This window comes from Nipponia nippon, unplaced genomic scaffold (genome assembly GCF_047370975.1).
Source record: "Nipponia nippon isolate SJK-2023a ecotype South Korea unplaced genomic scaffold, ASM4737097v1 scaffold_17, whole genome shotgun sequence".
Classification (NCBI taxonomy): Eukaryota; Metazoa; Chordata; class Aves; order Pelecaniformes; family Threskiornithidae; genus Nipponia; species Nipponia nippon.
This window is the reverse complement of record NW_028262333.1, coordinates 374793-399866: the sequence shown is the minus strand read 5'-3', so window position 1 is coordinate 399866 and position 25074 is coordinate 374793. Positions and strand designations below refer to the sequence as shown.

At 49.1% G+C, this 25074-nt stretch overlaps 1 protein-coding gene across 4 annotated transcripts in view; it reads left to right on the top strand.

The window, feature by feature from the left end:
- Window positions 1-481: 481 nt before the first annotated feature.
- Window positions 482-25074, top strand: part of HTR4 (5-hydroxytryptamine receptor 4) — a 140607-nt gene continuing 116014 nt past the window's right edge. For all 4 annotated transcript variants that reach the window (XM_087753610.1, XM_087753611.1, XM_087753612.1 and 1 more), the window contains exon 1: window positions 482-1272. The gene's annotated coding sequence lies outside the window, so the exon portion shown is untranslated. The remainder of the gene's footprint in view (window positions 1273-25074) is intronic.

The window sequence follows — 25074 nt, the reverse complement described above, 5'->3', positions numbered from 1 at the left end:
CCGCAGCCCCGCGGGCGGAGAGCGCGGCTCCCCGGTACCGCGCCGCACCGAGACCGGCCCGGGCGGCCCCGTCCTGCCCCGCCGCCGCGATGAGGAGCCGCGCCGGGGGAGCCGCGCCGTGCGCCGCGGGGCTCTGGCACGGCGACGGTAAGGCAGCGGCGCCCGCGGGGAGGGGCGGCGGGGGAGGCGGAGCGCACCTTGCCCGGCCGGGCGGTCCGGCAGCGCGGGGGGGCTCCGGCGGCGGCCGGGCTGCGCTCCCGGCCGCGCCCGCAGCCCCCCGCGCCTCGGCGGGCACCGCGCCCGGCCGCGCCGGGAGCCGTGGGGCCGCGCCGGGAGCCGTGGGGCCGCGCCGGGAGCGGCGGGGCCGAGGGGCCGCCCCGAGCTGACTTGGTTTTGCCGCCTCGCTGCCGTCCTCGCCCGCCCCGTGCCCGCCCCGAGCGCTGCGGGCTGCGCCTGCGGGCAGCGCACGTGGCCGGGGCGGTTGCGAACGGCCCGCGCGGTGGAGCGGAGCCTCGCCCCGCGTGCGCGCGGGATGGCGCGGGGCGCCCGTAAGCGCCCACGGCTCTGGCGCGGCTGCCCGCGGAGCTGGCGGGAGGGCTGGCGCGTGGGCTTGCCCGGAGAGCCGGCCAGGTAGAAGGGTTTTGTGCCGGTGCCCGTCGTCAGCATGCGTGCCTGCCAGCTGCGGTGCCCCCGTGTCTGTTCAGCTCGTGGCGTTCCGCAAACCGCTGGAATTATCAGTGGTGATCTGCAGGAAGGCGAGAAACTTAATTGCGGCTGGGACAGAGCAGGAGCCCGGTGCCACAGAGAAAGTTACCAGGCAGAGACGCTCATCGGGCTCTGCAGGAGCAGGAAACTTCGCGTAAGTGAAGATGCTGAAGGAAGGCGTTTTCCAGGAACGGAGGTGTGGGAATTCGGACAGCTCTGTGCTCTGACAGGCATGTCCCAGGGTCCATAGTGCAGAGCTTTCCCTCTCACATCCGAGCTATCCGAGCTCCGTATCCGTTCCAAGCTCGTGTCGCTGAGCCTAAGCGTTTCGTGGCTGCTGAACACCAACCTCGTTCAGCCTTACTCTGAAGCCGGGGAAGGTTGGCGGGAGTCCTGCTCGCGTCTAAGTGCTTTGAATCGGGTACCGAGAGTGGAGCCAGCTTGTGGATCTGATGCCAGAGAGACAGAGCTGTGTCTGCGAGTGAAAAACCCGTGTCGTTTCCTCACCCCCCGAGGCATCTTTCCTGGCTCCAAAGCAAACTTCCCCCCTGGAAACTTCATAGAAGGGTGAGTAATTAAAACATTACACAGCTGCAAGTTTCTGCTGCTTCAGGGCAGCAAGGAAGGAGCGAGGTCCTGGTTTGCCAGCCTTAAGCTCCCGGAGAGCAGTGGCAGTTGGCCTGGACTCTGCTTTGAAGTGTGTGATGTCATTATTACTTCTTTTCTTTTAATGGGAATATTGCCCCGTGTTTCTGGAAGGAGAATGATTTTGTCTGTCCCATGTTACAGCAGTTGACTGTTTGTGCTTGGGATAGCAGAGTTTTTTAGATTACTTGGATTTTGTCATTGTGGCAGCGGATGGTGGACAGCGCGGCTGAGGGCAGTCCCCGGGGCAGGCAGCTCGGGTTGTTGCAGCAGCCTGTGCAGTACCCCTCTTTGCAGGAAGACCCAGGGTGCGGGAGCCGCAGGTGCGCCCACCCCTGCTCCCAGGCAGCGGGGACCCGGCTCCCCGCGGCGTTCCCTCCAGGAGGGGGAACTCCTGCGATGTGCAAGGAGCAGCAGCAGCCTTCCTCTCCCCTGAAAAGATCTTCACTGCTTCCTTTCTCCTCTCCCGGCCTGACCTTGGCACTGTCAATACTGTCCAGTAAGGCCGTTGAAAAACAAACATATGAGTGAACCTGTGTGTTTGCTTACATAATAAGTACTTACACACTAAGGTCTGTTTATCTTATTTCCTTAAACAGTCCCCTACTGGGGATAGACATAAACAGTTTAATTTCCCCGGGACTTTGTAAACACTGATGTAAAAGTAAGAGGAGCAAGTGCACTGACTGCGCTTGTTAGCTCATTAAAGCCCTCTAGGAAGTCTCCAAATCGTACCTGCAGCTCCTCTGCGCCAGCCGTGTTCCTGCGAGTGCCATCAGTGGTTCTCCCCCACCTCCTCCTCCTCCCCATCCTCTGGAGCCAGCTGACGCACCTGGTTTTCCATGTTTTCCATGTTTGCTCCCCTTTTCCAAGTAGTCCCTATCTCCAGGAAATCTGAGGCAGGACAAAGAGCAAGGTGCTCCTCCAGGTAAGGGTGCCTGCCAGCATGGGTCTAAGTCCTTCGGGTGAGAACTGTCTGTTTGGACCTGGTGGAAGGGGTTGCCAGATGAATGCAAGGGAGATGCAGCTTGACGTGGGACAGGGGGCTGCAGACAGCGTGTGGCGAGAGGGCTGCTGAAGAGGAGGAGGTGGGAATTCCCCACCTCTCCTTTGAAGACACCCCGGGTCTCTCCTGCTTTCTGCACTCCTCTGCTCCTGGGCTGGAGACAGCAGGAGGCAGTGCTTGGGGGGATGTCGAGGACAAGGGGGAATCCGGATCCTGGTGCCGAGGTGCACTGGGCCAGAGGAAGGCGCTGAGCACCTTGAGGTGAGGACCGTGGTGTCCCCTGCGGGGACTCACCACGCTTCCTACTGTCTCCCACACTGTAGGAGCAGCAAGTGAAGGGTATGGAGTGTATGCCAAGAAGGTGCGAGGAGGCAGCATCTTCCCTTGCACATCCAACTGTGACACTACACCATATGGAAATACTCGTTGCGGGTTTGTGTTTGAAACCAAAGCTGTCATTTGAGTGAAAAGCAGGGGAGTGCCGTCCTTCCAACACTTGCTGGTGTACAAGAGTGGAGAAGCAGGGTAGGATTGCCCCGTGCTTGGGTTGGTTCACAGATGCAGATGCCCAGCTTGCATAAATGGAAGTAATCTCAGTAATTTAATTGAGGAGCCACACTGATTTAAGCTGCCTGGAGATCTAGCACAAGGACTACAGTGCACGTTGGTATGAGTACTGAGAATTCTGCGGCTGAATATCTGGGGTGACAGTGTGCCAAGTCAACAGAGCCTCCTGTGTCAGGGCATGATGATCACTAAGCTCCTGAGGGTTAAAGAAAATCTTCTCTCATGGGAAGGCTAACTAATTAATTATCCACTTAGGGCTTCCCTAGCCCATTTGCTGAAAAAGGCGGTGATGAGTGCCAAGTTAGAGACTGTCCTCTGTTCTGATGTTGTCGTTCCTGTGCTTCATTCCTTAGGTGGTCTCTCAAAAAAATCTCCAAGTCTAAGAAGACCAATACACCAAATTAAATGGTATAGATCTTTCTTTGTAAGCCCAGTTGATTGCTCTAGGAAGCAGAGTTTTTCACTCTGAACGCTGACTATAAGGATGCTGAGGAGCAGGGGGACCCTTTCTGCTTGCCCTGCACTGATTTTGCCCTACTGGGCTCAGCTGGTGATGGCAGTTCCTGCCTTCGGGCCTGCACTTGTGGCCTGCACTTGCCCTCAGCTGTCTTATCATCTCATTCCTCCTCTGCACTGATGTAGGAAAAAAAAAGCGTGGCATCATTTCTCACCATGCATGAATGACGTCTAGGGTGGGAACGCAGGGCGATTCCTTCGGGTCTCCAGAGGGCTGAACACCAGCGTATCTTCTGCTCCTGCCTCCTGCGTGTGTGTGGGAATAAAGCCATAGGAAAGGTAAAACACACATTTAGCTTAGGGCCAGCTGCAGTTCTGAGGCTGCTGCCACGTGGGCACATGGGACCGCTGGTATTTAGCTGGGCAGGCTGCATTTAGTTGTGAAGAACCTCGTTGTGGTGCAATTTATGGAGAAGAGGGAGAAAGTGCTTCGTGGCTTTCGCATTCAGTCTCCTTGCACGTCGGTTCCCTGGGGTTCCCTGTTCTCCCTGGCGCATTTTGTTGTGGGGCTGCCTTTTTTCTGAAAAAGCTGGTGGTTGTCAGCATGATCTAACCTTTGCCTCAGCTGGTGCAGAGGGCGCATTGCCTCCCACAGGAGCCTTAATGTGGGTCAGGAGATGGGAGAGGGATCAGCCATATGCTTGCTCTCTTGGCTAACGTGAAACCGAAACCAGTATTTTCAAAGCAGCTGACTTTAATCTCGTCTTGTTGTGTAATTCCATTAGACTTATTTTTATTAGAAAAAATAATCTAATTTGGGCCCCTCCTCAACCCTAATGCGTTTGAGTGGCTGCAGACACATGGGTTACAGCAAGAGACACAGCCAGCAATGCACGGTAGAAAGCAAATTACTCTGTAAGAAGACAAATTGAACTTTGACGATTTTATGTGATTAGAGGAACAATTAGAGAAAATAGCTGGTGGCGAACTCGCCCAGTGGTTCGTGCGCTGGTGGAGATGGGTGGTGGGGTGGCAGCTGCTCTCCAGGGTGAGACTCATCCCTGAGCACAGGGCACAGTGGTGCCGGGGTGCAGCAACAGCCCACCCGAGTCCTGTCTCCAGACTGGGATGGGAAGATGATGGTGAAAAGCCGCTTGCTGACCTTCTGCGCTGGTGGTGCTGGGGTGTTTTTCCCGTGTCCTGATGCAGACAGGAAGGTTTGCTTATTCACAGATGATCTGGGTTTTACAGAGCCAGGCTTGGTTTTGTCTGGTGCAGCTGGGGTTGGATTTGGACCTGTTGCACAAAGTTAAGCAGGGAGAGCATTTTCTTCTGGGTTCTCCCCTTTGCTGCCGAGATCCCTAGATCTGTATTTCAGGCAAGAGTTCATGCCCTGCCTTCAGTATATCTCATCCCCACCTACTCCACCCTGCCCTCACCTCCTCCGTCTGTAAAGGTACTCGCACCCACAGTATTGTTTAACGTCAGTGAGCTCTGCGTAGGCTCAGCACCTCCGAAAATCAGGCCTGCGTGGTCCCACTCACACATGCACCCATTCCCAGCTGCATCCCCACGCTCCCTCTGCCTCCCTCCCTACCTCGGTGCTTGCCTTCTGATCCCTGGCTGGGCGAGAGTCGTGCTCAGCCACACGCTGCAAAGCTGAAGTTGCGGTCGGTGGCTACTGTTGAGCATTTGCATCGAGCGGCACAGCTTACAGCCGCAAGCACCAGAGCTGCTCTGTGTGGCAGAGCAGCAGGGTAAGGACTTCATCCCAGCTTAGAGCAGGTGAAGCAGAGGGCCGGCGTGGGGTGACGACGGGGCACTTGCTCAGCCATCTGCTCAGGCTCTGTTTGCTCAGAATCACATTGCTGTGAGGCTCGTTATTTTCTTTGACTTTTTTTCCCCTCCTTTCAGTTTAAGATGGCACAGACAAGTTCTGCCCTTACTATAGTTCCCATGGAGACAGATTTGATGCTGTACATTAAAGGGGGGTGAGGCACAGTCAGCTCTCGCCTGGACCAGCAGTTCCCCCCATTCATTTGCACAGCATCTCTCCCAGCGGGAACCCGGACTCGGGGTCCTTGTCAGGTTCTTTGTCTTCAGAAACAAAACCCTAAACCGTGTCCTCCTCTCTTATTCTTCGTGCGTGGGGCCCAGCAGGAGTGTCTGACTTTTGATGCCATTGGGCTCTGGTGCCCCTGGGGACACCTATGCTGTGGCTAGTCCTGCCTGAAGGTTTCCACCTTTATGCTTGAAAGTCCTTGAAATGAGTGAACTTCAACATTATCCCTTTCAGCATCTGAGCAGCCACTCTCATAGCATCCATGAAAAGCTCACAATACTGTCTTCAAATGCAGAAGGGTTAATTTGGACTGATGGATGGCAACAAATGAATCCATCTCTTCTATGGTGTACCATGGCTGCTTTAACACTAGGAAGCTCACAGATGCCACCATTAAAGCCTTTCTCAGAGGTCTCCCTGAGAGGACTTGAAGGATGCAGCTGAATGTTTGGATCCAACAAATGAACTCTTGCATGCATGAGTCCTTGCTCATCAGGCAGGAAGGTGTCCTGAGGGGTCCTGACTCTAGTGGGGCACCTCGGCTGAACAGGAGTGTGTACGACTGGGCCCTTGTAGTGAAGTGATTGGCAGGGTGAGATCCAGGCTGGTTTCATATGGACCAGAAAAGTTGGAGGAGAATGTTTGTGGCAATCTGCTGAAGTGCTGGCCTCTTTTATGGTGTGCCACGGCTGCTTTAACATTAGTGAAGTCAAAGCTGCCACCATTAAAGCCCTTCCCAGAGGTCTGCCTGAGGGGACTGCAGCTGATTGTAGAGGAGTCGAAGCAGTGGAACGTGCTTCCTTTTTATGGGCCCTCCGTGGTGACGTTACAAAAACGTGTTTTCCCTAAGAAGAAAAACTACCGAGAAAAATTTTTATCATTCAGCAGAGAAGGGAAAAAAGGAAATAAAATAAAACCCCAAACCAATCAACATTGTACCCAGAAAAATAAGGGAAGGTAATAGCAATGAATATAAATTAGAAGTTAGAACATGTAGCTGTCTGATAAGGGAGGCAAAAGGAATCAGTGAAATAGTAATGAGCAGGAGGGTTAAAGATTAAGAGAAAGCATCTTCCAAGAACATTAGGAATCAACAGCGTGCTACGTCCAGCGTAACTCCTTTGCTGGGTTCAAATGGTGGAGTCCTAATAAGAAAAGAGAGCATTAGATTAAACTCCAGCACATGGGTTGTTCTCTAAATCACCCTTCTCCCTGGCAAGAAGTACCATCTGCCATTACTATCACTAAACTTCCAGGTGAGAAAAAGTATTGGCCAGGTATTCAAGGAGCATAAATTGTTGTTACAATAATACCTTGGTCTTAACATAGCGCATTTTTTACTCTGTGCACTTTACTGAAGACAGCAATGCTGTTATTTCATTCTTTTGGAAAGGACGCTGAGAGAAAAGGGGACTTGTCCAAATCAGTGCTGGTGATTAGCAGCAGCACCAGGTATAAAGCCCTGTTCTGCAGAGCCCCAGCCACTTGCCTGTGGTCTAGCAGTGTCCATGGCACCGGTGATATACTTCACACTGCTGTGGTACTGCACTGATTTATGCCAGTGAAAAGGGGCTCATCCATGGTAAAACAGATTCCAAAGTTGAAAATCTTGCCCACCCTGAAGCTGACAGCAATATTATCACTAATTTAATCTGTGGATTTTTGAAGCCAGGAAAGGACTTCTCTGATTGTCTTGTCTGCTCTCCTACCTACAAAAGAAAGACACAAACAAAAGAAAAACCGTAGCTAAGGAAATGTCTTCATGATTAATTCCAGAATATCAGATGGGGAATAATAAAAAAGAAATAAACCAGTTGTTTTCTTTAATAATAACAGAAGACAAAAAAAATGCCAAACCCTGTTTAAATCCTCACTTGACTGTGAGGATTTTCAAACAGTCCATATAACAGTGTCTGGAAGGACAGAATGGAAGGAAATTATTTCAGGCAGTGGTTTGACCCCTTCTTTGCCTTCTTGGGGCAAACTCCAGGCTGTTCGTGGGAGTTTTGTTCTGTGAGAAGACACACGGTCGTCTGGTTGCTGCAATGCCAGGTGGAGTGTGTATGGGGAGAGAAGAGAGTCAGGGCTCGCTGCTGGAGACCAGACCTGGCACGCTGCATTGTGCCTCACTCTGTGAGCATGGCCATTCGAATTAGCAGGGCACTTTGGGAAGTGAGGTCCTATTTACTGGGCAGAAGATGAATAGGGACCCGCGGGAAGAAGGAAAGGGGACACTGGCACTGCAGCATCCCCGGGGGCGGGCAGGGTGCTGGAGGCTGAGCGCGCTGCAGAGGAGCTGCCTCTCTGGCATGGGTGAGCTCCCAGAGAGGAGCCAGCCTTCAGAGCCACCCTCTTGGGCTGTGATGCCGTCCTCCCTGCCCGCTGGGCAGCTCCTTTCCTTCGCTGCCATCCCTGGTGCACTTTGTGCCATCGTTCACGTGGGGCTGAGCTGACTTTTACACAAAATTTAGTACAAATGTGCATATGCTAAGCATTAGAAACCAAAAGGTCCTGACGGACAATTAAAGAAAAACCGGTTTGTAGTGAATGGATTCTAGGACTTACTCTGAAGCCAGTGTTTTCTGGGATGAAACCAGGAGAGTTAACTCATTGCGGTGGGGATGCTGTCCGCTGGAGACGTGACCTGCTTGATGTCTTAGGAGGATAGTGTAGGTCTGTCCTGCCTAACCTTAGGGAAATAACTGGCGTCCCGCTACTGCCGGCAGGAATAAATAGAACTTCGATGCTTCAGCTTCTCGCCTGAAATGTGGCAGTAAGAGCACAGCAGCTCCCCAAGAGCAGCGGGTGCTGCTTGTCCCGCAGGACAGCGCTCTGCATGCCCACGCCAACAGCCGGCAAAGGTGGAGCAGCCAGGTTCACCTGACAGCGTTGTGATATGCCATAAAGCCCCAGAGCATGCATGGGAAACAAAGTTTCCTTGGCTTCCACAGGCTGCATAAATCAGTAAATACTCTGATGTGCACAGCCTTTGTGCCTGCAGGGGCAGAAGAAGGAGGAAGTCAGAGGCTGGATGGGGCTGGTAGCAGGTGACTGAATATTTGGGGTTTGTAGTGCCCTTCCTAATTTTAGGAGATTTCTAGAAAAAGAAATATTTTCTAGAAAAAGAGAAGGCTTGAGGTTTGGGTTTTGTTTTTTTTTTAGAGAAGGGAAAATATAGTCAACACACGGTGGGACACTTCTAAGGTACAGGAGACTCTTTGGGGCTGGATTTGCTTGTGATATGCAGGGCTGTGGGTCTGGATGTCACCCCTCTGCCCTCACTCCGAGGAGGGTGGGTGAGGACTTGGTGAAAGTAAAACGGGAGCTGTGGCAGAGAGACCCACTGTGCAGGCATGTAAGAGCAGTTGCTTGAACCCAGTTGCTGCTGGTGGAAGATCATAGAATCATTAAGGTTAGAAAAGACCCTTAAGATCATTGAGTCCAACCGTTAACCTATCACTGCCAAGCCCACCACTAAACCATGTCCTTGAGCACCATGTCTACCCTTCTTTTAAATACCTCCAGGGATGGAGACTCAACCACTTCCCTGGGCAGCCTGGGCCAGTGCTTGACCACCCTCTCGGTGAAGACATTTTTCCTAATATCCAACCCAAACCTCCCCTGGCGCAGGTTGAGGCCGTTTCCTCTCGTGCTATCACTCGTTACTGGGGAGAAGAGACCGACCCCCACCTCACTACAGCCTCCTTTCAGGCAGTTGTAGAGAGCAATGAGGTCTCCCCTGAGCCGCCTCTTCTCCAGGCTAAACACCCCCAGCTCCCTCAACCGCTCCTTATAGGACTTGTGCTCTAAACCCTTCACCAACTTCGTTGCCCTCCTCTGGCCACACTCCAGCACCTCGATGTCCTTTTTGTAGTGAGGGGCCCAACACTGAACACAGTACTCGAGGTGCGGCCTCACCAGTGCCCAGTACAGGGGCACCATCACCTCCCTGGTCCTGCTGGCCACGCTATTCTTGATACAGGCCAGGATGCCATTGGCCCTCTTGGCCACCTGAGCACACTGCTGGCTCATGTTCAGGCGGCTGTCAGCCAACACCCCCAGGCCCTTTTCTCCCAGGCAGCTCTCCAGCCACTCCTCCCCCAGCCTGTAGCGCTGCATGGGGTTGTTGTGACCCAAGTGCAGGACCCGGCACTGAGCCTTGTTGAATCTCATACAGTTGGCCCCGGCCCAGTAATCCAGCCTGGCCAGGTCCCTCGGTAGGGCCTTCCTACCCTCCAGCAGATTGACACTTCCACCCAACTTGGTGTCACCTGCAAACTTGCTGAGGGTGCATTCAATCCCCTCATCCAGATCATCAATGAAGATATTGAACAGGACCGGCCCCAACACTGAGCCCTGGGGAACACCGCTTGTGACCAGCCGCCAACTGGATTTGACTCCATTCACCACCACTCTCTGGGCTCGGCCGTCCAGCCAGTTTTTAACCCAGAGCAAAGTGCACTTATCCAAGCCGTGAGCAGCCAGCTTCTCCAGGAGAATGCTGTGGGAGACAGTGTCAAAGGCTTTACTGAAGTCCAAGTAGACAACATCCACAGCCTTCCCCTCATCCACTAAGCAGGTCACCTTGTCATAGAAGGAGACCAGGTTAGTGAAGCAGGACCTGCCTTTCATAAACCCATGCTGGCTGAGCCTGATCCCCCGGTTGTCCCGCACGTGCCGCATAATGGCACTCAAGATGATCTACTCCATGACTTTTTCCGGCACCAAGGTCAGGCTGACAGGCCTGTAGTTCCCCAGATCCTCCTTCCAACCCTTCTTGTGAAGTTCCCTTTCCCTCCTCCTCTTTGCCTTCATCCGCTTTCCATTCTGGAGTTATCCACGTTCTTGGATCTGACTTTCAGGTCACGTTGCACATGGACCTGCTCTCAGAGACACAGGCAATTCAGCATCTGCAACTTCAAAAGTCTTTCAAGAGGAGCCAGGCTAAATAATCCACCCTGTCTTTTACTATAGGGGCATGTCAGAGAAGTGCAAAGTAAGCATCTTGTTGCTGGTATGAGTTTAAGAGCCTTGCTGGTCAGGGGAAAGTCACAGGAGCTGATTAAAAACTAATTGCAAAGATGCCTTTTATGAGTGCATGATTTTCTGTGCACTCTGCTTGGCTGCATTATCTTATTGATCGGATCCCTTCTATTATAACTCATGAAAGAAAACAACCTGCCCTATCTGCACTTCTATTTACAGTTAATAAAATAAAGCAAGTGTTACTTGCACAATGATGATTAAGAAATAACCAGGAAAGTAGGATATCAGGGGAAGAAGGGAATTTCCTTTCTTCTGCCCATTCAGTTCGGGATTTCCCTGATCCATTGAGTAACCACTACCACTGAAGGAATTAACTGCTAAAAGAGAGGAGAAGGATGGGCTCTTCATGACACACCATGGTGTGTGAGAGCTGTGGGTGACAGTCTGTCATGAAGTCAGGGCAAGGTGAGTGCAAATATCTGTGAAGACCTATGTGGAAGGTAAATTATTAGCTCATAGAAGAAAAGCATGTCAGACAGCCAGCACTGAGCTTTGGCTCTCTTCTTTGTCCCCATCTCTCTCCTTTCTTGCACCCATTGGCATCACAGAGCCTTGACTAAACTCCCCTTAATACTTGCAGCAATCCCTTGAAATAGGGGTGGTGGTTGTGCTGTGGAGGAAACCAAGTGAAGCAATTTGCCCAGGGCAGCCAAGGATACCTAGGGCAGAGCAGAGACTCCAGTTCTGTCTTTCCATAACTGAAGATGGTCATTGACCCCTGAGACCCTCCTGTGTCCGTAGCTGTGATTGTCCTCAGCTTCCAGCACCCTTCACTGGGCAGCTGCTGGAATGCCCTCCCTAAACGCCGTGCATGCACCAGGCCAGTTTCTCTTTGCATCCTCCTTTGTACATATTAAAGTACAATGGGGAATATCCTACGGAGATATCTCCAATAATTCCAACAGGGAATATTTCCTTGCTCCATGGCGCCCTAGGGCATCAGCTCTTGTCCACCTCTCTGTTAAACTGTATTGGCCTTTGATGGGTGTGAGACTGTCAGTTCAGTTTTAGGTCAGGCACTACAGGGACAGCAGAAGGAGGACCATGGTCTCTGGGGATTTTGCAATTCAATGCAACACATGTCTTGCCTGCGAAGTTTTTGGGGTCATAATCTTGTGCTTTGCTGAGGTGTCTAATTTTGATTTATACAGGCACATTAGAAATGCTGACATTGGGATTTGGGTTGGTTTTGCCTGGAATTGTTGATAGCTTCTTCAACAGTGACTTTAAAGTTTTTATTCTGAAATTATCACAGTAGGGGGCCCACAGTGATGTTTTACGTTACAATGCCATGACAATGAGATGCCAATAAACTGCCATTAAATTCACGATAGTATCATTGTTTGGTGTATAAAAGCCGGTTGGTAAATACATATTACATGAAAAAAATCTCCTACCCAGCAAATTGTGCTTCCAGTGAATTACAGGGGAGACATCAAAGGGAATTAGGGCTGTATTAACCCCAGGGTTTACTTTGCTCAGCCAGGACATTGTCCTGGTTTTGCTTTAAAGCTGATAAGGTTGCAGGAACCACAAAGGCACTTGAGCTGCCTTTAGGAGAGGAAAGGATCTTGGGCTAAGGAGATGAGGCAGGGAAAGCTCCAGTGTGCTCCCTGGTATCATTTATACTTCACCAGAATGATGGACATCACAATAACTAGGAAAAGTGGTAAATGAAATAACTCCAATAGCAAATACTGGCAGGGAAATGGCAGTGAAAGAGCAAATGCTGCACCTCGGTACCAGGAGATGGACACTATTAATACTGAAAAAAATTAGATAGAAGCAAGGGTGTTGCATGTAGATTTTGATTTGGGCTATTATCCTTCAAGATAGTAAGTGAAGGAAAATAACATTTGGCAAATAAATTGGATTTCAGCTCTTACACCAGCCCTCAGGCAGTGCCTTGAGATTTTGCCAGAAGACCCATCTCAGGAAGTTTTCAGCCTAGTTTATAAACTGCAGAGGTGATGAACAAATCTCGAGTGTCTGCAGGCCTGGTCAGGGATGGATTCTTACTGCAGTCTAAGCAGGAGACTGGGTAAATAGGGAAAGAGTTGAATTTAACCATGATGTAGCAGAAATGTATTCTGTGTTGAAAAAGTTTTAGTTAATTCTGCTCTGGGAAACCCAATGCCTTCCATTTTCGGGTATTGCTCAGGAATCATATTTTCCTGTCTTTAAAACATAATCTTTGGTGAACACTGCAGAAACTAATAGACAGACCACCTTACAAAGTGGTCCATCCCGAATCCCAGCTTTCTGATGCTTTATTATTTTATCGTTCAGTTTTGCCATGTGCAACAATCTACTTCAGGCCTTTATTGAACACCAGCTACTTACAGCTTTCTCCACAGCTGTTTTGCCTTGCTGTGATGATGCCGTTGCACAGGACTGACTGCTTGATCTCCTCTCCCCCTGCCCTTCTGTTCACACCAGCCTCGCTCTTCAGTGTCTGTGTTTTGTGTGCTCACATCTATTACTGGGGAGGAAGCCGCTGGTAATAGTAGCACACGGTGATGGCTATAGTAATAGCAGGTGTCCCAGAGGAACAGTCAGCCCCTCACAAAGGCAGATTTATGGCAGTGCAGACATGGGTCTGGATTGCTCTAGGTCTCCCTTTGCTAGTTCTTCCTGGGCTGAAGTGCTGAAGGCAGAAAGTTAAGGAGCTCTGGTTTGCAGGGGTTTTCTGGAACAAGTGCAGGTGTTGCTGAGCAGTTCTAGGAAAAGGCAAAAATTAAAAGGTGAGGAGGAGGTTGTGCAGAGCATGGGCTGCGTATGGATGTGCAGAAAGCTCTGAAACCTCCTGGAGGGATGGGTGAGTGCTGGGACGTAGCAGAGGACACCCTCAGTGTGGTCTGCGAAGCTGTTCTTCTTGAACACACAGCAGCTTTCTTAGCATCTCTCACACTTCCTAAATTATCTCAGGGAAAATGTCCTGGTCAGAAGAGGGTTTCTGAAACGTTTTTGGCCTAGCAGTGCTGAAAGCTTTATGAGGTGGAGGATGAGAAGTGGACAGGGTACAGTATGGCCTGAACCAGATGGTGCCAAGTTTGGCTTCCCTGCTCAGTCTCAGGGGTTTGGACAAGGCTGACAGCTTTGTCTTCAAGGAAGAGTCTTCAACTTTGCTTTAACCCCGTTTGGGGGAAGAGCTTTTAATTCCAGGACAGGCTTTAGGGTTGTCTTCTCCAAAGGACAGCACTGGAGACCCAGCTGGCATCTCATGTGTTTCCAGGTTCCTCCCATTTGCAGCGCTGGTTGTGTGTCAGGGTGTGTGTTCAGTAATCACTCTGAGCCAAGCCTGCAAGCCAGGGACTGTGAAATTTGCTTGGTGAGGAATGAAACAGGCTTTGAAAGCTAATTTATATTTCAGGATACTTTGTAGTTCTTGGGTAAATTGGATAATTGCACATTTTGCATTTGATGTAACATAGTCCCAGACCTTCCCTGTCTTGCACCTAGACTTGGTGGCCCCCCCGGGGAGGATTTTGGAGCCCTTGCCCTGGTGGGTGGTTGCTGCGGAGGGTGAGGGGCCACAGTCCACGTCCTCCTGTCTTGCTCTGCAAGTCCCTGTGCTGCACTGCACTGCCAGAGCCAGCACTGCTCCAGGGTTCACCTGGCCAGGCAGAAGGGCAAGGGAAAGGCTTGGAGCAGACGAAGTGTTATCAGCAGCCAAGCATTCCTGCTGCACGGCACTTTGGAGACGAGAAGGGCTGTGGTCTGTGAGCACACTCCATTGTTTGTTATTAGCAGGAATGGTAACAGTGGCAGCAGATTGACTGCCTCTCTTTGGCCCATCCGCATTTATCCGCATCCCGAGAACTCCCTGCCTTCCCCTCTCAGCATCGCCGTCTGACAGATGAGCTGTGAGGTATTCTGGGATGTTGGGCTCTGCAGTGTTTCCCAGTCAATTCTTCTCTCTTCCACAGCCACATCCCTCTTCTTTAGCAAACATCTGATCCTTTGCTACTCTTTGGGTCCCCAGACATTTATTATTACAGCTTTTGTTTATTTAAAAACAAACACACAAAAAAAATTAGCAACAAGAGCCCAGTTCAAGGATCCAAAAATAGGGAACCCAAGAGAGACTGAAAGCTCTAATCTTGGCACATGAAAACATTTTTAGGTGATGAAGACTTCAAAAAGCCTGGCTAAAAGCAACAACAGCAAGAAAAGCAGCCCAAAGACTTGCTTTCTGCAAAGAAAAATGGCAAACACAGTGCACACTGATTATCATCCTTCACTGAAGTTCAAACCCCAGGCAAAAATAGTGTCAGGCATGGGACACCACACAACATAGATAGCACTGCATCAAGCAGCCAGCGCAGCGAGACGGCACGGGGCAGACCTTCCCGGCTCCACATCACTGCCAGCACCTCCCGCCTTGCTCCTCCAGAGAAAGTGTCCCTTGGTGGGGCCATGCGGTGACAGCCCTGACCCTCAGCACCCCGTGATGGCAGGTGGGGCCAGACACGAGGCGCTCCCGGGACGGATGGCAGTCGCTGCAGCACAGCTGAGCGAGGATGCAGAGAGGCAAGATGGGAAGATGCGTTTCCTCTCCCCAGAGAGCTGTGGCGCAGGGAGAGGCATGCAGGAGGCTTTCTGCCACTCTCCCTCCCCTTTGTCACAGCCTGCACATGCAGAGGTCTGCCCTGGCCACTGGTCTGCCAGCCACAAGAGGTTGTTTTCCTCCAGGAGTTCGTGTCCAGCCCATGGCAGGCAGGCCTTTGCGCCCGCTGTCCTCCGTGTCCCAGGGAGACCATCCCAGCTCGGCAAAGGGAGGAGGGTGTGCACCGTGTGGTGGACATGGAGGAACCTGCTTTTAAAGGATATTTTCTTCTCCCCATTAAATAGGGAAATAAGAGATGGGTGGGTAGCACCAAAAAGGATTTATTTATAATTTAAATCCCAGAGAATTTGTAGGGATTGCTGTGGAACATGGAGCAACACTAGTTCCCTCCTTTGATGGCAGTGAGATTATCCACATCGCTTGTGGAGACTTCATGAGGAAAGATGTTCATCCCTTCAGCTTTCCTCTGGCCCTCTACAAGAGCGTTACTTAGATGGTGAAAACCTACCTAGAGTTTAAATTCCTTTGCCCCCCTGCACTTTTTAAACAACAAGTGAATTAGGATTTCTATGCTACTTGGCTAAAGGAAGGCAGGGGCTCCTTATCAGCTGTGCTGCTCTGTTGTTAATAGGGGAGACACTGCCAGACTGTCCGGAGCCTCTTCTCTCTAAACTTGTCTCCTCGCCTATCTGGCCTTTGCGAGCGGTGCTAAGCCATAACGGAAGCCGTTAGCGGTGCTCAGAGCAGTTGCGGGAAGAGGGTGGCCCGGGGAACGCTGTCTTCCAAATTCTACAGTAAACAGCTGTATGTGAACTTAGGTCTTAACATAGTTACTTATGGTAAAGCCGTACTCCCACGTGAGGACAAATTCAGGCTGACGACACCAAGTACCTCATCAGAAACACGGAGCACCAAGTTGTTGCATGCCCTCTCTCAGTCATCTAAGTTTGTCAAAACACTCTTAAATGGAGTGGTTTTTGTCCTGGCAGGCTATGTGCTGGGTCAGGTATTGCGTGTCCTCCAGCCAGCACAGCGTTGGGGATGAAGTACAAGGCTGGCGTAAACATGGTGTCATGTTCTTGGCCACGTAAGGAGGATGAGAACATGGGCTCCTATCTCAACATCCAGATGCCCTTTTCATTGCCAGGAGTGCACACATCTCTCATGAATGAACATGAAGCCACAGTCATACATCCAGGCTTGATTATAAATACAGACAGTTTTCCTAAACAGATCTTAAGATCGCACTGTGTCAGGGTTTCTGCTGAGCTTTCCCTAGCATGTGGCAGGCTTCCCTCTGGGGAATCAACTGTGTCTGCAGAAATCTGCCACTTCCACTGGCATGTTGGGCATGTGATGGCCTCTACAGTGTGGCCCGCTCCACTTGAATTCAGTCACGAACGATGAACGTTTGCAGGAAGTCACTATGAGCATGTAGCTTTTGGTGCACGTTTTCATACCCTACGTGGCAGAGATGCATATGTCTCATGTCAGGAACCGGGTGCAGAGGCTGCTTCCTATCAGCCCCTGGTGGGGGTCAACCTTATCACACCCGAGTGCCCACATCTCCTGACGGAGAGGTTATGACGATGGATCAAGTGCAAAGCTCAGAAATCTCTCTCCTGGGACTTTCTCTACGACTCACGCTGTATTCATCACAAAATAACTGTTGGGGAAGGATCTTCACACGAAGATTGATGGACCTGATCACAATGAGCTGCGCGTAGGCAGGAATCACTGACTGCACAAGAAGTGGATGGAGGATGATCGGTTAGGAAGGTATTGCAAGGGAAAGGACATGAAAGTTATACACAGAAAGCAGGGAATCAACAAAAACCACCAATTAATGCTGAAAAAGAGCAAACACGGTAGCAGCACTCATACAGAGGAATGTGATGCGCATGGCAGGGGAAGGAGTCCTTCCTCTCAGTGCTCTTTTCAGGTTTGGAAATTGCATTTCAGGAAAGGTATGGGAGAGATCAGGGAGAGCTCTCAGAAATCAGCAGGAGAGGAGAGCAGAGCTGGGGCAGGCTGGGCTCTGTGTCGGTGTCAGCGTGGCCAGGGGCGGATTTGTGGTCCTGCTCTTCAGATGCAGGAGTGGCTGCAGAAAGGAGAGTAATAAACAGATCTCAGTGTTTGTTGGGGGTACGAAAAGAAGTCACAGCAATAAAATGCAGCAAGAAAGATTTAGGATAGACCCTAGAATAATCCCTATGTGTACTTCCCCCTGGGAGACTGCATAAGGAGAATGTGCAGTCTCCATCCCCAAATGTCATCTACAGCAGGTTAAAATATAGTTGGTTCTGATTAAACAGCTCCTCAGGGTCTCTCCCAGTCCTTTTTCTCCATCAGATTTTTCTCTCCATGGCCTAAGAATCTGTTTTACAGTCTGTCTGAAGAGAAATAAGGAGCTGAAACAACTAAATGACAGACCTAGCAGATTTTCTTGGTAGTGTTTTTCTTTTTTAAGTGACAAATGGAAACTTCCTGTGGGAAAAGTCTGTTTTCAGTGTAATCTGTTTTTTTTGTGAAAAAGCCAAGATCACAAAGAAAACTCACGGGGAAAAACTGTTTAATTACTGGATCTGCTGACTTGATAGTGGTCAGAGGTTTTATTGGATCTGCTATTGGATCTTTGGTGCTGACGAAAGATTTTGATGCTGTTTTCCATTAGGATGTTCTTCCTTCAAATCAAAAGCATGGTTAAATATAATAAACCAAAGATACAGGTAACAGGGGGGGAGATTGTCTCAGTTCAGTGTTTCCTGCTTCCCTGTACAGAGGCACTTTATGCTTGTTGCCATGGGTGTTTTTAAAGGGTACCTTGTAACCACAGGTACTCCTGCCCTCTTCCCGAGTGCATCCAGGATGCACATCCCAATACCTCTTGGTGCTCACGCAGCATGCGTTTCCTAGCAGCTTCCCCCTCCCTGTGGACCCAGACCTACCCAGGAGGTAGAGAAACAAAGACAGACTTAGTGTGTGACAAGGGTTAATCTTATTTGTGTCGCTCCTTTTCATGGTGGGCTTTGGCAAAGCCATTCTTCATTCTGCCCTCAGCTGGCTCCTGTCCCAAGGCGGGTGGGAGACGCTGGCTCCCTTGGCGAGCAGGTGGCTGGGGAGAGCTGGGGGCTGCAGGAGCTGCACTGCACATGAGACTGGTGCAGGGGAAAGCTGGGAAGCGGAGCCTGGGCACTATTTGTTCAGCCAAGATAAATGCCATGATAAATGATTTTCCACTTCTCTCTCTCCCTGTAAGATGGATTTTTTTTTTTATGTTCACCATCATGCACTAAATAGCGGGCTTTTATAAGAACACGTCTCTAATTTCTATCATTAGCAACATATGTGCAGACGCAAGGTTTTGGGTAGTCACCAGTCACACCACTTACTGCTTATTCTAATGTCCCAACGCTTTCCCTCCTCCCTCACCATCCCAAAGCAATTAGCAGGAATTCAGCTGCTGCCTGAATGGACACATTTTCAGCGATCTTCCTTAATTCTTTATTTACTGTAAAATAAGCAGGAAAAAAATGCAAAATCAATTCCTCTTCTGAGGATGGATTAGTTCTCTCATCACATCTCAGACTCTTTCTCCCTTGCTCTTTCCCCAACTGTATCCCAATTTCTGATGAGCTGTGATGAAAAGCAGGCAGGAAAACATCCGATTGCTGCCCATGAATTCCTCGAGTGAACACGTTTCAGCGGTAACTAGCGTGACAAAAGCTGAGCTATTCTCAATTAGCCCTTGGGGCTGATAGTGTCCCTTCCTGCATTAGACAGTGACTTGTACTAAGTGAACTGAAACTTCGCTTCTGGATCATTCATAGCAGGACCTGATGTATTTTCCTGCCATGCAAAGAGAAAATTAAATGGCCAATCTATTGCTTTTAATAAGGAAGGTTTTTAGCAATGGGGATGGGATACGGTGAAGCAGTAGAGGGACTGGTTGAGGCAGGGGGAAGCAGCAGATTGATGGAGAGGGCAAAGCGAGCTGGTGTCTGCTGTATCGACCGGTATCTCCCTCTTTAACAGAGCCTTAAACATCACTGCTTCAGGAATAAAGTACTCTCTGCTGTGAGCACAGACATCAAAACCTGGACTCACAGAAAAGAGATCTCGGAGATCTCACTGACATTTCCTTTTGATGCTCGGCACAGTTGAACAAACAGTTCAGAGGTCTGTGCAGTCACGGAGTTACGCCTGAGGGAGCACCTTCCCCTGCTTTCAGAAAACAAAGGGGATGGGGAGGACGATGTCTGTGTTGCTGAAAAGCTTTAAGCCGGCTCTGGAGAACTGAAAGGCTCAGAGGGCTCTCCCCTTCCTGGCCTCCAGCCTGCCCTCCTTCCCCTCCACCGCCTTCACTCCTCAGCCGGAGCCCAGGCTGGAGCAGGAGCAGGAGGAGAAGCAGGGAGGAGGAGCAGGGCTCCACCACGCACAGGGCTGCACCAGAGCAGGGCTGCAGGCTGGCACCGGAGGGCTTCTGGGGGAAAATTGGGACCATGCTTGTAATTCAGAAAGGCACCTCTGGCTGTCTCTGCTGAACAGAGGAGAGCATCAGCTCAAAATGTCTTCTCTCTGTTGGACTCAGAGGTATATAGAAATAAATAAAAAAAAAAAAGCTATGAAAGCATGATGCACTGCCTGGAGCACAGCCCACCAGTGCTTCAGCCCATAACTGGAGTCTTCTTTACCTCCTTCCCCCTCTCCTTGCTCATTTTAGATTTGCCTTTAGACATGAAGAAGGCTAGATCCTTATTCCCAAGGCAGGGAGAGGGGGAAGAGTTGTTTTTCTGAACGAAATACGCAATTTGGAGTTAAGCAGCTCTGGTTTACCCTCCCAACTCTCTCAGCCTCCATCTCTGAAACACATACACTCCTGACCACCCTTCTCCTGGCTGTTTGGCCAGTCTGGCAGAGTGCTCTGAAGTGTACACTGACAGTTAGGGTTGCTGTTATCACTTACAGCTGACCAAAACCCTTCCAAAAGAATATTACCTTTGTTATAGAAATGCAAATAGATAGGCATTTTGATTAGCTGTTCTCTTATCACTGGTGGCTGTTCAACAGGGTTGTCTCGGCTAGAGCTTTGTCTTTTTTCTGACCTGTGTAACAGGTCCAGGCGGGACCGCCTGAGAAGGGTGTCATTCCCCAGGCATGTTCCTAACCCTCCACAAATCAACAGTTCGTGTTCTTGTAACTGGAGTAGCTGAATGAAAAAAGACATAAATGGGTTTGAAAAAAGACATAAATGGGTTTAAAAAAAGACACCCCAGAATGCTGAAGCTCAGACCATTCGTGCCTTTGAAAACCTTTGGTCTGCAGCTGTAAAACAGTCATATCGCCATATTTCTGGATAACTTACCTGTGTATGAATGCTTTATGGGTCTTATGGCCTATGTCTCATGATCCCCATGTAAAGACTGGGAGAGTAACTACCTAAAGCTTGTTACCTGTACGGCTTTTGCATGTGACCACGAGCCACGGGTACATCCAGAGAGGGTGCAGAAATGAAACTAGTTTGGGGAAGTTAGTTCAGTTGGTGCCAACACATTTGGGATCTCCAAGGTCAAGGGAAGGAAGCATGCGGGCTAAGGTCCAAAATCCCGATGAGACACATGCACAGATCATGATATTAATAAATTCACAGTCCATGTGGCTGTTAGTCACATGCAAAAGCCCTACCCATAACAAGCTGCACTGCAAGTAATGTGGTAACCTTGATGACCCATTATAGTAAGTTTTAACAAATCCTACAAAAATGCTTTCGTGCATCAGTAGGAGTGTTAGAAAAGATCTCGGGGAAGTCAGGTGTGCAGGAAGGTTTATTACAGAAGATCCAATCAGTTATAAATCCACATGTAACTTTAACAGCAAACTGCAGTGTGACCTTCCCCGTCCCTTCCCAGCCTCTGCTGTAGACCATATGCTCTTCAGTCTTTTTTATTGTTATTGTCTTTTATCACCGTTGTTTTAAATCATACTGCGTCTGTAGGAGCTTCCTGAGCTAGATGAGAGTGGTGTGATTGTTTAAAGGCAGCTCCGTTGTGCAGCACAGTGTCAGGACATGCGGTTTGCTGTACGTGGGCAGGAGATAGCTGGTGGGCACAGCAGGCAGCCCTTCCTCTGAGGGGGCAAAGGGCTAAAAGCTGCGCCGGAGAGGTGTCCCTAATGCAGCTGAGAACAACATTCCTGTCTTTTCCTTGTCCTGAAAGTCAGTGAAGAACAATTTTGCTAATACAATAAACTGAAGCATCGGATTCAGTTCGCTGTAACTTAAGGAGGCTGTTATTGATGAGCATCTTCCAAAAATCTGGAAGTTTCATGCATTAGTATGAACCAATTGCGTATCTGAAAAAATAATATGGGAAAGAACAGTATTTATGCATTCTGTCTAGTTTACCTGCATAGCTTTACTGTTTTACTCTTTATTTATTTTCTGGAAATTAAAAAAAAAAAAAAAGTTTGAGGCCACCAGTTCAGTTACTGTTAAACTGTTTTAAGCTCCTGAGCAGTAGTGGCTTGTTAGGATTCATGGATTCTTTTGTCTTTACCCGTTCCGTGCTGCTGAGCACAGAGAACAGACACAACCCAACCTGAGAAACTGATGAATGAGAAATGATGAATATCAACGTAGTAGTGCTTTGTATTCACATAAACCTTTTGTGATGAATACATAATATTAACACCCACAATTATGATAAAAATCAATAAATTGATACCAGCACTCAAAGATCTGTGAGCTACAATTAATTCCTAAGGGATTTACAGAGAGGTTATGGCCATAGAGCTGGATCTCTTGTGCTGGTGGAGATCATATTTAATTCTAAGGAAGGAAACAGAATTAATTGATGTAGTGGGAGAATCAACTCTATAGTTGATTTTTTTCTCCAAAGGCATAATTTCTTGAAAAGGCAAGTTAGGACCCACTGAAAAAGTACAGTATTGCTGGAGCCAAGAGATTTTAGGATAAAATAAACTCTAACCAGAAAAGTCTGTGGTGATAAATACATGTGTATGGAAGGATCTTAAAGGATTGCTGAGAGCAAACAGCTCGTGCGCTGCTCAGGGACAGAGGTGATAGGAGAAGATTCCAGAGAAGCATAAATCAGACTTTCTTTGGATCCATCTGGAGAAAATGACAAGTCTCATCCTGAAGAGTTTTCCCAGGAATGACAAATAGGAAGGAAAAAAAGACCAAAATGACAAATTATTAGTTTTGAGTGACCGTGAAGGCTTGCTTGGCTTGGAAGTCATTTTTACAGATGGTAATTTTGTCTGTGTTTCCCATTGAGAGACCATAAACTTGTGTCATGATCATATAAGAAGCCTTACATGACCTTCTCTTTTTTTTGACTTTGTATGGTAGGGAAGAGGTGGCAGTTTTTGAACTGGTATCTAGTAGTAAGATGTGAGATGAACAAGAGCACGGTCATTGGAGGACTGCCATCTCCCACTGCACTTGGCAAATCTGCCATAGGGGATATCTGTTTCTTGACCCTCATCAACCCTTCTGCGAGGTCTGGTGTTTTGTGTTCTCTAGCCAACTTGTGGAAGCTGATGGCAGTGTTTCTGCCAGCTTGGCTGGTCTTGCTGGCTTTGCAATGAATGGTACAACCCAAGGTGAAACGATCTTGTGAACTTAGACTCTGGGAAGCAGCTGGTGAGGCCCGAGAAGGGTCTGGTCACATAGTGCAAACAAGCAGTCCAAGGGTGTACCTTAGCATCAGGATTTACCAGCTTTTCAGGCGTTGCTGCACCAGAACACAAAACACGAACAGTAGGAGAGATTCAGCAAGCTTTTTAGCTATGAAATATAAAACTAAACCATATTTGATAATCTATGCTTGACGTAATTGTTCATGAAGGCAATCTCCTTGAGGCTTTTTATCCAACCTCATCTCTTCCAAATGCAGTGTGATTCCTTCCACACCAGCCCGCATCTGTAATGGAGCTACTGGAAGTATGGTGGACTTCAAGAAAACGATGGGGTTTGTTACAGAAGAGGAGGATTAAACTTTTTCCCCTTTACACATGCTGTCGCAAGGAAACACCTTTCTTCTGCATTTTTTGGTTTCTCCATCCATGAGTTTTGGCAGGTCTTTAGGGCACAGGAAGCTGAGGACACTGCCAAGTGCTTATGAACTTAATTCGTCATGCTGCCACTCACACGCATGTCTACCAGGTTCCAGGTGTGTAGGAGTGCGTGCATAGAAGCAGACTCATGGTATCTCTGAGCTGAGACCACCAAATACAGTTAGCGTAGACTGCTGAGGCACTCTCCTGATAGGAATGGTACTTCCAGCTCCATGGTCTGCTGCCCTGTTTGGACCGACGGGGAGAGACTTGGTCTTACCTGAAGCTCACGTGAAGTTCTGAGCTGCCATAGCTTTTAAGTTAAAGTATTTTCTTCATGGTTTTGTTTCCCATAAGATTTCCCAAGAACACAAGAAAAGTCAAAAATATTTATACTTTTCTCCCCTCCTGGTTTTGGACAAATACAACTCCATTGCTTAGTGTAATGATTTACTTGTGCTTAAACAGGAAATAAATCTTAGTTAAAAGCCTGCTATGCAGTTGTTTTAGAGCAATCCTCCTCCAAAAAAAATGTTGCTGTCCAGAAGACAGAAGTTAAATTATATTTAATAACAGAAGTTTACCAAGTCTTAGAAAAGCTTCTTAACATTAGACAAGTGTTAGTAGCCATAACCGTTCCAAAGCACAAGTTCATTTGCTCACAGGGTGAATAAACTTTTTAACAGTCATAGCCATCAAGAGCTGTGCTGGTATTTAGTTTCTTTACAGTCGATGGTGTTGAATTTGGAAAGACTTTGCTTGGTGCAGCAGGGTAAGTTATGGCCACCACGTGACCAGAGGGCATGAGCTGTATGGCAATCAGACAGCAAAACAAGAATTATAAATTCCAGTTGTACAGTGTGAAAAGGCTCTGGTAGTTTATTCTGGCATCCCATGCTCTAACCCTGGGTGGCAATTTAACACAGAGATTTACTGCCGCACCTCTGCATTGCAGGAGAGAAAGGTTCCAATCTTGTGTTATTTTGGGTCAGTGACGGACCCATGCACAACCTTCCAGGCTTATAATTTTGGGGGACAAAAACTACCTTCAAGCTTCAAGTATCTGCCAGTTGGGTCAATGGAGGTGAAGCTCTGGGCAGGCGAGTGCATCAGGGAGCATCTTCTGTGGCGTCTCTGGAAGAAGAGCAGCCAGCTCACCTCATGGAGGAGCTGCACGTCGCAGCCTTGGACAGCGAAAGCCACGAGAGCTACAGAGAGGGAGCCTGTGGCTCCCAGAGCAGTGCTGCCAAGGCCACGCAGAGCCAGCCACAGGCTGCATTAGCTGCCAGGCTCCTGTTGGCACAGCTCTGCTGCCTTTCACGTGGCATAGCCGTGACATGGGAACCACATCTGAGCTGCCCAGGAGCCAAATGTTAAACTCGGCTGATCTAGAGGGTGTTAATAAAACTGTTCTGGAACCATGGCATCCCATTTTCCATGGTTGATTATCTTCATCAGAAGAGAGTAAGGCCTAGCGGGTGACTTTAAAGGCACTCCAAAATCTGGAGTCCTGTTTCATACTCATGAAAGGAGAGGACGGTACCTGTTGGTAATGCAGATGTGCAGGCTCAGAGTAGGGAAAAGCTGATTTCTAGTCGCAGCTCCACTACTAGTTTGATTTTGTAGTCCTGGTCATGGCCTTCAACCTCCCTGTGTCTGGGTTTCCCATAGTCCACATGAATGCAGTACTGTTAACTTCCTTCACTTGCTGATTGTGTGGAGAAGTTCCTGTCTGTAATCCTGACATTTGTTTAAAATCATCTTTATGATTGTCATTACACTTTGTGTGGTGCTGGAGATGGGAGAGGGTGTAATCCCTTCTTCCTACTTAGACTAGAAAAACTTAGTTATGAGACAGGCAGGATGGGGAGGACAGTCTGGAGAGGAGCTGTACCTGGTTTGCCTCTACAGCTCTTCAGGAGAGCATTGCTTTTGTTTATA